This window comes from Salmo salar, chromosome 19, assembly GCF_965601325.2.
Source record: "Salmo salar chromosome 19, fSalSal1, whole genome shotgun sequence".
Classification (NCBI taxonomy): domain Eukaryota; kingdom Metazoa; phylum Chordata; class Actinopteri; order Salmoniformes; family Salmonidae; genus Salmo; species Salmo salar.
Window position 1 is genome coordinate 25,146,523 of NC_138309.1, and position 16,356 is coordinate 25,162,878.

General features: G+C 42.7%; 1 long non-coding RNA gene across 1 annotated transcript; it reads right to left on the minus strand.

The window, feature by feature from the left end:
- Nucleotides 1-9,485: 9,485 nt before the first annotated feature.
- LOC106578595 (uncharacterized) lies at nucleotides 9,486-10,301 on the minus strand. The gene is made up of 2 exons (XR_001322484.3): nucleotides 10,067-10,301; nucleotides 9,486-9,798 (listed from the first exon to the last, which is right to left on the minus strand). It is a non-coding gene; the product is annotated as an uncharacterized LOC106578595 (long non-coding RNA).
- Between the last annotated feature and the right edge of the window lie 6,055 nt (nucleotides 10,302-16,356).

The following is a 16,356-nucleotide window of genomic DNA, read 5'->3' on the forward strand; positions in this document are numbered from 1 at the left end:
TGAAAGTGTTGTGGTCAGATGAGACCAAAATTGAGCTCTTTGGCATCAACTCAACTCGCCGTGTTTGGAGGATGAGGAATGCTGCCTATGACCCCAAGAACACCATCCCCACCGTCAAACGTGGAGGTGGAAACATTATGCTTTGGGGTGTTTTTCTGCTAAGGGGACATTACAACTTCACGGCATCAAAGGGACGATGGACGGGGCCATGTACCGTCAAATCTTGGGTGAGAACCTCCTTCCCTCAGCCAGGGCATTGAAATTGGGTCGTGGATGGGTATTCCAGCATGACACTGACCCAAAACACACGGCCAAGGCAACAAAGGAGTGGCTCAAGAAGAAGCACATTAAGGTCCTGGAGTGGCCTAGCCAGTCTCCAGACCTTAATTCCATAGAAAATCTGTAGAGGGAGCTGAAGGTTCGAGTTGCCAAACGTCAGCCTCGAAACCTTAATGACTTGGAGAAGATCTGCAAAGAGGAGTGGGACAAAATCCCTCCTGAGATGTGTGTAAACCTGGTGGCCAACTACAATAAACGTCTGACCTTTGTGATTGCCAGCAAGGGTTTTGCCACCAAGTACTATGTCATGTTTTTCAGAGGGTTAAATACTTATTTCCCTCATTAAAATGCTAATCAATTTATAACATTTTTGACAATGAGGTTTTCTGGATTTTTTGTTGTTATTCTGTCTCACTGTTCAAATAAACCTACCATTAAAATTATAGACTGATCATTTCTTTGTCAGTGGGCAAACGTACAAATTCAGCAGGGGATCAAATACTTTTTTCCCTCACTGTACATCAAAGTATCCCTCTCCCAGAATTATTCAGCATTTTAGACCACTGCTGGTCAGTGTCCCATATTTTAATTCACTCTGCTGGTAAATGTAAAGTGACTGAACTGGTTGTTTTCTTTGAAACATACACTCAGCATTTAGATGTAATCTGTCTTTCTGTCCGTAGAGGTCCTCTGTGCTCTTGCGGTAATAGCTTTTTTCTCAATGGAGCTGCAATCAGAATGGTTGCAACTGCTCAGTGAAGTGCTTTTTCTCTTCCATCAGAGCCCCTTTCACCATTTGAATCACAGAAGTAATTGTAAAAGCAAAAGTTTGCAATGCAGACTATTGCATTGAATGTAACGATGACGTTCATGCTGTCGATAATCGTATGACCACGCATATATGGTGCATCGACAGTTATAGAGTTTGTGTGACACTGATGCAAACTTTCCCAGGGTCATAATTTGGCATGAGCAGCAGGAAAGAATGCAGAGTCCAATTAAGACTGATACGGTGTCGATGCCAGAGACGATCATAACTGCCAGCAAGCTCTGGACAACATATCTGTGGCCTGCTCATCCATGCCCCCACTTAATCGAATGGCAACATTGACCTCTACCAATCACGTTCGGTCCATCCGTCCTGGTGAACCTCTGAACTGCCATTAAAGGGGGTTACACCCTACTGCAGCTCGCCAATAGGGTAAAAATGTTTTGTTTATGATAAGGATGAGGACCTCTACAGTCATGAACCAATAAAGGAGTCTGAGGAGAAGGATTGTCTCTGTTTGTTTTCTATGACTGATTGAACACTCCAAACAACACAAGTCTACTCTTGACAAAAGCAAGTGTATAAGAAAGGGAACTTTCCAGGGGACATTGACTTTTCTGCAGAAATGTTAATGTTTAACAGTTAGTTGAGGGTCATTAACCCTATAAGTCCCGAGACCCCAACAAAAAACATAATTTTATTATTATAATAATTTAAAAATATATATTTTTATCTGACTTTCATTTATCTGCATGTCCAGCCCTTTTAGCCTCACAATGACGTGTTTTGCAGTTTTATTTTTAGGACAACCAGGGGTGCAAGTAAAACACAACATTTTTGGACATAAACAGTTGCATTCATGACTGTTATTGACAAATGTCAAGAAAAAAAAGGTTTGCCAAAGAAAAAACCTGAATGCTGTAAGTACAGAAATTGTTTGCTCAGTGGGAAATGAATATCCAACTAGTCAGTGACAACTGTGTGGACTTTGTGACAGCAACTATGTGAGCTTATTACAGTATTATAGACACTATCTCCTTGGATTTCCTATGATCTATGTAGAAGAACCCCTTACCTTCTAACAACTCCATCATGTCCTGACCATAGAAAGCTTTTATTCTCTATGGTATAGTAGGTCAAGGCGTGACAGGTTTTTTTTTCTAGTTATTTTATGTCTATGTTGGTTCTCGTTTCTTTTTTCTATGTTGGGGGTTTTGTCTAGTTTATGTATTTATATGTGGGATTCTAGTTTCTGTATTTCTATGTTTTTTGGGGGGGATGATCTCCAATTAGAGGCAGCTGGTCATCGTTGTCTCTAATTGGGGATCATATTTAAATTGTTGTTTTTCCCACTAGGGTTTGTGGGAGATTATTTTGAGTAAGTGTATGTTGCACCTCTTCGTCATGGTTTGTCGTTTTGTTTATTTGTATGTCTTGCATAGTTTCACAGTTATAATAAAATGTGGAACGATACACACGCTGCACCTTGGTCTCCTTCATAGTACGACAACCGTGACAGAATCTCCCACCACCAAAAGACCAAGCATCGTGCGTTTACGGGGAAGATGAGTTGGACATGGGAGGAAATCCTGGATGGAGCAGGACCCTGGACAATGCCCAGGGAATATCACCGTCCGAAGGAGGAGTTGGAGGCAGCGAGAGCAGAACGGCGATATTACGAGGCGTTATCCCATCAAGGCAAGCACGAGAGGCAGCCCCAATTAATTTTTTTGGGGGGGGGGTGCACACGATAGATTGGCAGAGTCAGGGTGGAGACCTGAGCCAACTCCCCGTGCTTATTGTGGGGAGCATGTGACCAGTCGGGCACCGTGTTATGCGGTGATGTGCACTGTATCTCCAGTGCACATTCACAGCCCGGTGCGCTCGTTGCCAAGCGCCCCGCATTTGCCGGGCTAGGTTGAGCATTCAGCCAGGAAGGGTGGTGCCAGCTCAGTGCTCCTGGTCTCCAGTACGCCGCCTCAGTCCAGGATATCCTGCGCCGGCTCCGCGCACTGTGTCATCAATGCGCATTCACAGCCCAGTGCATCCTGTGCCAGCGCCCCACATTTGCCGGGCGAAAGTAAGCATCCAGCCAGGACGGGTTGTGCCAGCACTTCGCTCGAGAACTCCGGGGCACCTCCACGGGCCAGTATATCCTGTACCTGTCCCACGCACCCGGCCTCCAGTGAGTCTATCCAGCCTGGTACGCCCTGTGCCTGCTCCTCGCACTTGCCCTGAGGTGCGTGTCACCAGTCTGGCGCCACCTGTGCCAGCCCCACGCATCAGGCCTCCAGTGCGCCTTCCCAGTCCAGAGCTTCCGGCGACAGTTCCCAGTCCGGAGCTTCCGGCGACAGTTCCCAGTCCGGAACTTCCGGCTACAATTCCCAGTCCAGACCCTCCTGAGACGGCCCGCAGTCTGGAGCCTCCAGAGACGGCCCGCAGTCCGGAGCCTCCAGAGACGGCCCGCAGTCCGGAGCCTCCAGCGGCGGCCCGCAGTCCGGAGCCTCCGGCGATGATCCACGGTCCGGTGACACGAAAGCAGAGGGATCAGCTGGCGGAGCGGGGGCTACGCCCCGAACCGGAGCCGCCTCCTATGCTGGCGGATAAGCAGAATGTGAGGGTTCTTCGTCCCACACCAGAACCGCCTCCGATGCAGGAAGATCCACGGGATGTGAAGGTTCTTCGTCCTGCACCGAGCCGCCACCGACATTAGACACCCACCCTAACCCTCCCTGTTTTTTTGTTGTTGTTTAAGGTTGTGCGTTCGGATTCCGCACCTTTGGGGGGAGGGTACTGTTACGTCCTGACCATAGAAAGCTTTTATTTTCTATGGTAGAGTAGGTCAGGGTGTGACAGGGGGTTTTGTCTAGTTATTTTATGTCTATGTTGGTTCTAGTTTCTTTTTTCTATGTTGGGGGTTTTGTCTAGTTTATGTATTTCTATGTGGGGTTCTAGTTTCTGTATTTTTATGTTGTTGTTTTTTGGGATGATCTCCAATTAGAGGCAGCTGGTCATCGTTGTCTCTAATTGGGGATCATATTTAAGTGGTTGTATTTCCCACTAGGGTTTGTGGGAGATTATTTTGAGTAAGTGTATGTTGCACCTCTTCGTCATGGTTTGTCATTTTGTTTATTTGTATGTCTTGCATAGTTTCACAGTTATAATAAAATGTGGAATGATACACACGCTGCGCCTTGGTCTCCTTCATCTTCAGACAGACGTGACAAACTCTTGTGTAACAAACACCGCTCTAGCTCAGCCCCCGTTAATCACACTGACTAATGGTTAAATAAATAGACACAGTATGTAACTCAAACACATAATGTTTGAAAGGGGTTAGAAGTCCAAATAGCGCTGTCATTGCGGTGGGACTCATTGGGATATCGAGTAATTGTTTTTCATTCTATTAATTTTTTTTACTTTTTTTATTTAGTGTTTTATTTATATTATTATTTTTAAATTAGGTGGTGGATCAGCATTACTATTGCGGATAGATTGTTGCTTCCATCATTGTAATTGTCTGCATAATTTCCAATCCCCCATATATTTTTGGGGTAAATATATACACTACCATTCAAAAGTTTGGGGTCACTTAGAAATCAGTTGCAAAATTAATAGGAAATATAGTCAAGACATTGACAAGGTCTTAAATAATAATTGTGTCCTTCAAACTTTGCTTTCGTCAAAGAATCCTCCATTTACAGCAACTACAGCCTTGCAGAATATTGTCATTGTAGTTGTCAATTTTGAGGTAATCTGAAGAGATTTCCCCCGCATGCTTCCTGAAGCACCTCCCCAAATTGGATTGGCTTGATGGGCACTTCTTATGTACCATACGGTCAAGCTGCTCCCAAAACAACTCAATAGGGTTGAGATCTGGTGACATTGCTGGACACTCCATTATAGACAGAATTCCAGCTGACTGCTTCTTCCCTAAATAGTTCTTGCATAGTTTGGAGTTGGGTGCTTTGGGTCATTGTCCTGTTGTAGGGTGAAATTGGCTTCAATTAAGCTCTGTCCACAGGGTATGGCATGGCATTGTAAAAAAGGGTGATAGCCTTCCATCTTCAATATCCCTTTTACCCTGTACAAATCTCCCACTTTACCACCACCAAAGCATCCAAGCATAATGATGGTCATTATGGCCAAACAGTTCTATTTATGTTTCATCAGACCAGAGGACATTTCTCCAAAAAGTACAATCTTTGTCCCCATGTGCAGTTGTAAACCGTAGTCTGGCATTTTAATGGCGGTTTTGGAGCAGTGGCTTCTTCCTTGCTGAGCAGCCTTTCAGGTTATGTCGATATAGGACTTGTGAAGATGCTGGAGGAAACAGGTACGAAAGTATCTATATCCACAGTAAAACAAGGTCCATTGCTGTTGTTCTGGGATTGATTTGCACTTCTCGCACCAAAGTACAGTACGCGTCTCCATCCTGAGCAGTATGACGCCTGCGTGGTACCATGGTGGTACCTCAGGCGTTTGGTAATTGCTCCCAAGGATGAACCAGACTTGTGGAGGTCTACAATTGTTTTCTGAGTTCTTGGCTGATTTCTTTTGATTTTCCCATGATGTCAAGCAAAGAGGCACTGAGTTTGAAGGTAGGCCTTGAAATACATCCACAGGTACACCTCCAATTAACTTAAATGATGTCAATTAGCCTATCAGAAGCTTCTAAAGCCATGACATCATTTTCTGCAATTTTCCAAGCTGTTTAAAGGCACAGCCAACTTAGTGTATGTAAACTTCTGATCCACTGGAATTGTGATACAGTGAATTACAAGTGAAATAATCTGTCTGTAAACAATTGTTGGAAAATGACTTGTGTCATGTACAATGTAGATGTTCTAACCAACTTGCCAAAACTAGAGTTTGTTAACAAGAAATGTGTGGAGTGGTTGAAAAACAACGTTTAATGACTCCAACCTAAGTGTATGTAAACTCTGAATTCAATTCAACTGACAAAGAAATTATCAGTCTATAATTTTAATGGTAGGTTTATTTGAACAGTGAGAGACAGAATAACAACAAAAGATCCAGAAAAACACATGTCAAAAATGTTATTAAATTATTTGCATTTTATTGAGGGAAATAAGTATTTGACCCTCTGCAAAGCATGACTTGGTGGCAAAACCCTTGTTGGCAATCACAGAGGTCAGACGTTTCTTGTAGTTGGCCACCAGGTTTGCACACATCTCAGGAGGGATTTTGTCCCACTCCTCTTTGCAGATCTTCTCCAAGTCATTAAGGTTTCGAGGCTGACATTTGGCAACTCGAACCTTCAGTTCCCTTCACATATTTTCATATGGGATTAAGGTATGGAGACTGACTAGGCCACTCCAGGACCTTAATGTGCTTCTTCTTGAGTCACTCCTTTGTTGCCTTGGCCGTGTGTTTTGGGTCATTGTCATGCTGGAATACCCATCCATAAGCCATTTTCAATGCCCTGGCTGAGGGAAGGAGGTTCTCACCCAAGATTTGATGGTACATGGCCCCGTCCATTGTCCCTTTGATGCGGCGAAGTTGTCCTGTCCCCTTAGCAGAAAAACACCCCCAAAGCATAATGTTTCCACCTCCATGTTTGATGGTGGGGATGGTGTTCTTGGGGTCATAGGCAGCATTCCTCCTCCTCCAAACACGTTGAGTTGATACCAAAGAGCTCCATTTTGGTCTCATCTGACCACAACACTTTCACCCAGTTATCCTCTGAATCATTCAGATGTTTTTGGCAAACTTCAGACTGGCATGTATATGTGCTTTCTTGAGCAGGGGGACCTTGCGTGCGCTGCAGGATTTCAGTCCTTCACGGCGTAGTGTGTTACCAATTGTTTTCTTGGTGACTATGGTCCCAGCTGCCTTGAGATCATTGACAAGATCCTCCCATGTAGTTCTGGGCTAATTCCTCACCGTTCTCATGATCATTGCAACTCCATGAGGTGAGATCTTGCATGGAGCCCCAGGCCGAGGGAGATTGACAGTTCTTTTGTGTTTCTTTCCATTTGCAAATAATCGCACCAACTGTTGTCACCTTCTCACCAAGCTGCTTGGCGATGGTCTTGTAGCCCATTCCAGCCTTGTGTAGGTCTACAATCTTGTCCCTGACATCCTTGGAGAGCTCTTTGGTCTTGGCCATGGTGGAGAGTTTGGAATCTGATTGATTGATTGCTTCTGTGGACAGGTGTCTTTTATACAGGTAACAAACTGCGATTAGGAGCACTCCCTTTAAGAGTGTGCTCCTAATCTCAGCTCGTTACCTGTATAAAAGACACCTGGGAGCCAGAAATCTTTCTGATTGAGAGGGGGTCAAGTACTTATTTCCCTCATTAAAATGCAAATCACTTTATAACATTTTTGACATGCGTTTTTCTGGATTTTTTTGTTGTTGTTATTTTGTCTCTCACTGTTCAAATAAACCTACCATTACAATTATAGACTGATCATTTCTTTGTCAGTGGGCAAACATACAAAATCAGCAGGGGATCAAATACTTTTTCCCTCACTGTACAGACATACACATACCTACATATATATACATAAACATGCATACATATACACATACATATACATACATACACATTTTTTTCTGTGGTTTGTGCATACCAATGCACCAGAGAAGAACGAGAGAAAACTTGCAATGAGGAATGTATAAGGATTTAGCAACAAGTACATTTTCAGTCAGACTTTTTGTGTGTTACAAACCTACATTTTAGGTTTTTAAAATGTTCCTGTGACCTTCCAAAACAACAAACCACTTTTCTGCAGCCAAGACCAAGTATTAACCCAATAGAAACAGTGGGTCCCGAGCCACCATTTGGGAAACGACAGGGATGGATATGAGAAATCAGAGCCATAAAATTGTCCCTTGAAGCATGTCCACCCAGTGGCTGTGAGAAGACTGGGAGGTGTGATGGCACATTCCCTCTCCAAATGACCTGGCTGGCATCACTCCCTTCTTCTGATTTGTTGGTTAATCTGATTGGTTGGAGATGTTGATGGGGAAGACCTGGATGTACGTCACTCTGAGGGAATCCATCTTCGGGCCGCCTGTGTTGTCTGGTGGACTAACCATGACATTGTGATTCTTTTCTTGTAATTTTTTTATTTATTCATATTTCAAAATTATATTACATAGTACAGACTAAAATAAAAATCCCCAAATGACCAAAATTAAAATGTAAACAAATTAAGAGCAGAAAATAATGAAATCATTGCGATGATTCAAGTTCAGGACAAGTTACGGTGGCCACGGGAAATGGTACTGTTTGATCAAATTATGTTGATCGTGTGCAATTGTTAGTTTGGCTGTTGTAACATTGCATCCAGCTTTTTGCAGTGCTGTGTTCTACAGGTGTAAATCACAATTGGTATAATCTCAAAAAATTATCTGGAATGAGGGTGCTTTCGACTGAAGGCAAACAGCTTGAGATGTCTTTTAGACATTGTGTTTGTGTCTCCTCTAAATATCGATGTGTGGCTTTATAGGATTGATTCTGCGGATAAAGATCAAACCACGTAGAGACATTGTTGAAATCTGAGAACCAGTTATCAATAAAGTTTATGGAGACTTATGAAGTGCTGTTGCGTTAGAATAGCAATGTACCTATATTTGATATATGAATCCTACAGACGAAGAACCATATATGTGACAATTTTTCCATTTCAAAATAATCAGTTATTTTTATATTATTCATTGTGTGTACCACATTAGGTGTTTTACAGTTGACAAATAATTCACCATACTCATATCTTCCAACAACAATTGATATTTTTTTTGTTATTTCAAAAAATACTTTTTTTTGCCGTTTTAATTTTTAGAATGTGGAAGAACAGTATATCTCCAGTGATGATTTCAGTTTGTGGAAGAACAATATATGTGACATGTTGCATGACACTTGTAAGATGTCCTTTTTTAATACCTGATATGATGTTTTAAGTACTTTCAAGTACAGATGCCCTTCATGTAAATAACTTAAATGCAATATGTAGTTAATTCATTTAATGGAGGTTCATTTAAAGGTGGTCTATCAACTTTAGCACCGATGACTTTTCTTAAAAGTTGAGTCATGAAATCTTAGTCTCATTTAAAATGAAGCCCTCAATGTGAACATACCATAGAATAACTACAAAAATCGAATACAATTAAATTAATTCAATCAAAAGAAGTACAACTTGTACATATCATATATGGATCAATGTGATGTGCCAATATGCATGTCCATTATGCAGGTCCCTAAGGTCAATATTACAAAACGTTCAGAAAACCATTCTCTTTGCGTTTAACACTATGATCTGCAATTAAGTTTTGAATTGCGTTAAACCCATGCTAAAGGCAAGAAATGTCCTGTACTGAGGTGACAGCAGTAAATAAGTATTAACTGCTTAGAGTTGATGCTAAATGTGGTGACAGAGATGTATATTGTAATGAATAAAAAAAGGGAATCATTAGGATATTTTATTGTTAGAACAACATGTTGCATGTTGATGGGATGTTAGTAAACTATTCTCTGTGCAATACATGTGACTTTTAACCACCTCACTGAAGTGATCTGTAGTCCAGCTGGTCGCTTGAGAACAGAATCTGGGAGGTGACTGAAGACTTCACATTGCATCCTCATCACCTTGAATGGTTTTGCTGGTTGTGCTTGTTGTTTCTCGTATGGGACAGTGTAGAAACTGTTGAACAGATGCAGCTTGCGCTCATCAGTCAACTTTCCACAATCCTTTCTGCACGTCGTGGAACACGCTCTTCCCTGCAGGATACAGTGTAACGTTACATATAACTAGCTAGCTACTGTAGCCATGTCGAATCATCCGGTGGATGGACAAAAAGTAGCTAGCTATGTTTCTTCTATAATCTAGCAATAACATTTGTAACGATAATGTATAAGTTAGTAGCCAACGAACTTTAGCTAATATTTTCTCTATAGTTACAAATTAGACAACCCAGAACATACATGTTAGTTACTGTACTCTATAGCTAGCTAGCTTGATTGTTTGATATACGGTTCTTCCACATACCTCTTTTGGACAGCTTTTCCCAGTTTTTTCTTGACCCTTACGATTTGTATAGGGTTTTCCCGCATCCCGTAAGATCTTCCTTTGCCTGTCTTTCCATTCTTTTAGTTTTGTTTTACGTTTCTTTCCCACATTTCGGTGATTTTCATCAGCAACAGAAAAGTTGTGCGCTTGTCCGTCCATTCTGAGTGGTGCACATAAACGGTTATTCCACGAGAGCCTATCTTTAAATTTAAACATATTGTTAATTAGCACGTGGAAAGCTTGTGAAACCGGTTCACTATAGAAAAAGGGTGTCCAATAATGATTTTTCATGTATATCTCGTTTTTTTGAAAAATGTCACATATACGGTTCTTCGTCTGTAGGATTCATATATATTTAAAAAAAAAAACATTAACAATAAGGCAGTGTTTATTTTGCCTCTTGACGGTTTCATTTTATGTATTTAAAAAAAAATGTTGGCCTCCAATCCACTGGGCTATATTTTAACAATAAGAAAGATAATGCAGCAGTGCACCTCAGTACATTGTCTCGATGAAATGTTAACAATGTATAATAGAAGAAAAAGCACAGTTCTGTTCAGATGAGTACATACTGTTCAATACATTATTGTACGACGCCAGTGAAGTAATCATAACTTAGTTACAGATCCCGTAGTGATGTTAGAATGTGTCTGGGTTTCTCGGTACATTCCAAATAGTTCCCCATTTCTCCTTGTCCTCATCTTCAGACTTCACCACACACTCTCTCTCTGTCCTTAATGTTTGAGGTCTGGGGGATGAACCTTACACAAGCTCAGAGTACTTAGAAGCCCGTCATGTGTGCCTGCCGCCTCCCATGGGACTGAGGCCAACTCGCCTACTCACAGGTCCCGTCAAGTTGATGTCCTTTTACTCAGTGGCACAACACAGACAACATTTTTTGACCAGACAATGCACAATCTTCCTCTGCTGTACGTCTGAGTTCAAGTGGACACAGCTGCATATTTTGACTGAATGCCAATGCAGTGCCTGGTGCTATTTGATGAGGTGAATGGAGGGAATTACTTCTACCACATTCGACCAACACTATACATTTACATTTAAGTCATTTAGCAGATGCTCTTATTATAGTGCGACTTACAAATTGGTGCATTCACCTTATGATATCCAGTGGAACAACCACTTTACAATAGTATATCTATATCCTTTTTTTGTGTGGGGGGGGGGGGGGGGGGGTTAGAAGGATTACTTCATCCTATCCCAGGAATTCCTTAAGGAGGTGGGGTTTCAGGTGTCTCCGGAAGGTGGTGATTGACTCCGCTGTCCTGGCATCGTGAGGGAGCTTGTTCCACCATTGGGGTGCCAGAGCAGCGAACAGTTTTGACTGGGCTGAGCGGGAACTGTGCTTCCGCAGAGTTAAGGGTGCCAGCAGGCCAGAGGTGGATGAACGCAGTGCCCTTGTTTGGGTGTAGGGACTGATCAGAGCCCGAAGGTACGGAGGTGCCGTTCCCCTCACAGCTCCGTCGGCAAGCACCATGGTCTTGTAGCAGTTGCGAGCTTCAACTGGAAGCCAGTGGAGTGTGCGGAGGAGCGGGGTGAAGTGAGAGAACTTGGGAAGGTTGAACACCAGACGGGGTGTGGCGTTCTGGATGAGTTGTAGGGGTTTAACCTCTTACATCTAGACGTTCCGCTAGCGGAACACCTGCTCCAATATCCAATGATAGGCGTGGCGCGAATTACAAATTCCTCAAAAATACAAAAACTTCAATTTTTCAAACATATGATTATTTCACAGCATTTTAAAGATAAGACTCTCCTTTATCTAACCACACTGTCCAATTTCAAAAAGGCTTTACAACGAAAGCAAAACATTAGATTATGTCAGCAGAGTACCAAGCCAGGAATAATCAGACACCCATTTTTCAAGCTAGCATATAATGTCACAAAAACCCAGAAGACAGCTAAATGCAGCACTAACCTTTGATGATCTTCATCAGATGACAACCCTAGGACATTATGTTATACAATACAGGCATGTTTTGTTCAATCAAGTTCCTATTTATATCAAAAACCAGCTTTTTACATTAGCATGTGACGTTCAGAACTAGCAAACTTCCGGCGAATTCACTAAGAATTTACTAAATTACTCACGATAAACGTTCACAAAAAGCATAACAATTATTTTAAGAATTATAGATACAGAACTCCTCTATGCACTCGATATGTCCGATTTTAAAATAGCTTTTTGGTGAAAGCACATTTTGCAATATTCTAAGTACATAGCCCAGGCATCACGGGCTAGCTATTTAGACACCCGGCAAGTTTAGCACTCACCAATATCAGGTTTACTATTATAAAAGTTTGATTACCTTTTGTTGACTTCATCAGAATGCACTCCCAGGACTGCTACTTCAATAACAAATGTTGGTTTGGTCCAAAATAATCCATCGTTATATCCGAATAGTGGCGTTTTGTTCGTGCGTCCCAGACACTATCTGAAATGGTAAATCAGGGTCGTGCGCATGGCGCAATTCGTGACAAAAAAAATCTCAATATTCCATTACCGTACTTCGAAGCATGTCAACCGCTGTTTAAAATCCATTTTTATGCCATTTTTCTCGTAAAAAAGCGATAATATTCCAACCGGGAATCTCCTTTTCGGCAAACAGAGGAAAAATCACAAAGACGGGGGGCGGCCAGTGCATGCGCCTAAGCCCACAGTCCCTTGATCGGCCACTTGAGAAAGGCGATAATGTGTTTCAGCCTGGGGCTGGAATGACGACATTCAGGTTTTTCCCGGGCTCTGAGAGCCTATGGAAGACGTGGGAAGTGTCACGTTAGAGCAGAGATCCTTTGTAATAGATAGAGATGGCAAAGAAGTTCAAGAAATGGTCAGACAGGCCACTTCCTGTAAAGGAATCTCTCAGGTTTTGACCTGCCATTTGAGTTCTGTTATACTCACAGACACCATTCAAACAGTTTTAGAACCTTTGGAGTGTTTTCTATCCAAAGCCAATAATTATATGCATATTCTAGTTACTGGGCAGGAGTAGTAACCAGATTAAATCGGGTACGTTTTTTATCCAGCCGTGAGAATACTGCCCCCTAGCCATAACAGGTTAATCACTTTGATCACAATTGAAATCACAACTGTCAATGAAAAAGAACAGAAATGATATGAAGTAAAATATTACATAAAACAATTGTTTTGCATCCTGCAAAGATGTTGCATTGTAATTGCGTATTATTTGATCATAAGCATCTCTCTCTGCTCAGTTTGGTGGAGAGCCATGCCGTGGCACGGGCACTGAGGCGGACTGCCATTGAGAGGGAAACAATTAGAGGCCCCCGGAATGACGGGACAGGACAAGAAAAGAAGTGGAAGTTCTGGGTCTATTTTCAGAGTGAGAACAGAGGCTCCCCTGTCACAGGCTCTTCCATGCGGACAAGAAAAGTGAAACGGGGGCCCGAGCAAACAGTGACAGAAGTGTGGTCAGCCTCCCCGCCAGAGCCAAGTCTCCCCTCTTCCTTTTGTCAGCCATGGTACTGTTCATAGGACGTAACTTGGGGAAGGCATTGAGGGCTTTCATATATACCGGACAGAGAAATTGGGAAAATGAGCACTGTCTCGACCTTAGAGGGTCAAGGCACACAGTTTACCTCCAATGGAGTCTGAGGGCTTGGGCATGTTCATGCTCTAATTATCAAATTGAGTTATCTGGCTTCATGGTTTTCTGGCCACATGCTATTTGTTTCCTGGGCCCTGGGTAGCTTGATTGTGCCTCCTTCCACTGTGCCAGTTTGCTCTCTTGTTGGTGTCCCCCATGGATTTATCAGAAGGGCATTGGCATGCCAGTCCATTGATTGATATCAAAGAATGATGTCACCTTCTACTTCTGACCCTAACCCTTTCCTCTGGGTCTGGGTAGAGAAACACACAGATGAAAAGCCACAATTCCACACACTACACAGTGAGTCACCATATATCCTGCAACTGAGGCACATTTTTCACTGGACAACCAGTTCGATATCAGTGGTTGTTCTAGTGTTCCATTCTGATATTCAAAGGTTTTTCCAGACTCCAAATGGAAGCGACAATAGAGCAGTCTTGGCGATATACCAGTAAGGTTGTGAAATTCCAAATGGATTCATGACGTTAGATTCTTGTCACATAGTAACTTTTTAGTTAAACTCGAACAATCTGTTGAGACAGTCGTATCCTTTAATCCTTCACCACAAGCACACACTCCATTTCAAAGAGAGAGGCTGGGGAAGCATTTTAGGCAACACTACAGTTCGTCACTCTGGCTGTGCGATAAAAGTTAGGTTTGGGAATTGATCCATGGCCTTAAACGTTAGGCGCTCCTGGTATAGCATTTAGCCTTAGCGCTATAGCTGCGGGTATTTTCCATCAAACTTTGTGCTGTGCAACAGATGTGGGTCTCGACTTGACTGCCAACTACTGATCTCCTCCCAGGCCCTCTGGTTGCTCTCCTACTGATCCTGGAGATTTCTGAAAACCTCAGTCGTTATTCAATCATTGTTAATGGCACTTCAAAAGATACAACAGAAATGTATTGCCACTAGATCTGATTCAAAATCTGATCTTACATCTGGTACAATTTCCAACAATTAGTTATTTCCGATTGAGGATCTGTGCACCGGACTCTTAGTGTGATTTACAACATATCTTGTACGCTGGCAGGATCATCTAATGCTGAGGCGAAACGAAGCATGAGTGTTTCACTCAGAGCCAACTTAGCAAAACAGGTCTCAGGAAACGTAATCAACACACCTTTTTTACAGGCATGTGAATCTGGGTCATTCTCCTACCCTGTCCTCATCTCACCTCCACAAACCGCCTCACCCCCCATGCACAGTCAATCTTTTAAATGGGCCAGTGACTTGAGCCAGGATCTGAAAAAAGTAAATGTCTGTTTGTGTGTTTCTGTGTGTGTTTACGGGGCAGCTCAATACTGGTGTGTGTGTGTGTGTGTGTGTGTGTGTGTGTGTGTGTGTGTGTGTGTGTGTGTGTGTGTGTGTGTGTGTGTGTGTGTGTGTGTGTGTGTGTGTGTGTGTGTGTGTCAGAGAATGATTGAGTGTGAAGCTGTGAGTTTGCCAGATATGAGGAGTAGAGTTTGGGGAGGCCTTCTAGGGTTTATGTGTAGAGACAAAAGGAGACATACCATTTGGACAGCATTCTGTGCTCAATTAGACTTAATCTGAGTTGACCACAGAGTTTTGCCCTGTCCACAGTCACGCTGCAGGAATTGTAGAAAATCATTGCGCATTACAAGCATAACATGATCCATGGGAATTAATTTGGTGAAAGAAGTGAAAAGATTTCACATGGATATTAGTGATTTTTGGGATTTGGAAGTGGCATACATTGGTTTTGATTGTTTTGAATCTGTCGTGTGCTCACATACTGTTCAGAAAAAGATCTGGGAGTGAAATTGACATTTTTTGGACAGCTCTTACGATATCATATTTGTGTTAAATTCAGCAATATTCAGCATCATCGTATACAGCAAGGTAAACTGGTTTTCTGGTTGAGAAGACGTTGTATAACCAGATTACAATCAACTGGTCTTTGTTCCAACTTGGTAACAACATCTTTTTAATTATTCGATCAAGACGTCGTGAGAAAAACATATTTTGGTTGTTATCTGGTCAGATAACCAAAATAAACACGTATACAATTAACTGAAACGACACTAACAGTTCTGGCAGGTGACAAGCACAAAACAGAATACATTAACATAGAACAGTGCCCAAAACCCGGAATAATAAATCAAACACCCAACTACTAACACAACCAGCCCGAACCACATAAAACAAATACCCCCTGCCACGTCCTGACCAAACTACAATAACAAATAACCCCTTTTACTGGCCAGGACGTGACAGTACCCCCCCCCCCCCCCCCAAAGGGTAGCCACCCCGGAAAAATCACCCCAAAAATAAATCCCCTAAACTAAAGGGAGGGTGGCTGCCGTTACCGACGGCACTCGTGCATACACCCCCCCTCCCCAAACCTCCTACATTGGAGGTGGCTTAGGCTCGGGCCTAAGACCACCTCCTGACCAGTCCACTCCTCCCAAATACCTCGGCCTGACACATGTCACTGTAGACCCTGTACTATATTCTATGAGCTCTAGACTGTAGGATGACTCTATGAGCTCTGGACTGTAGGACGACTCTAGGAGCTCTGGACTGTAGGCAGACCCACTCGGTTCCGGACCGTAGGCAGAGTCACTCGGTTCCGGGCTGTAGGCAGACTCACTCGGTTCCGGGCTGTAGGCAGACTC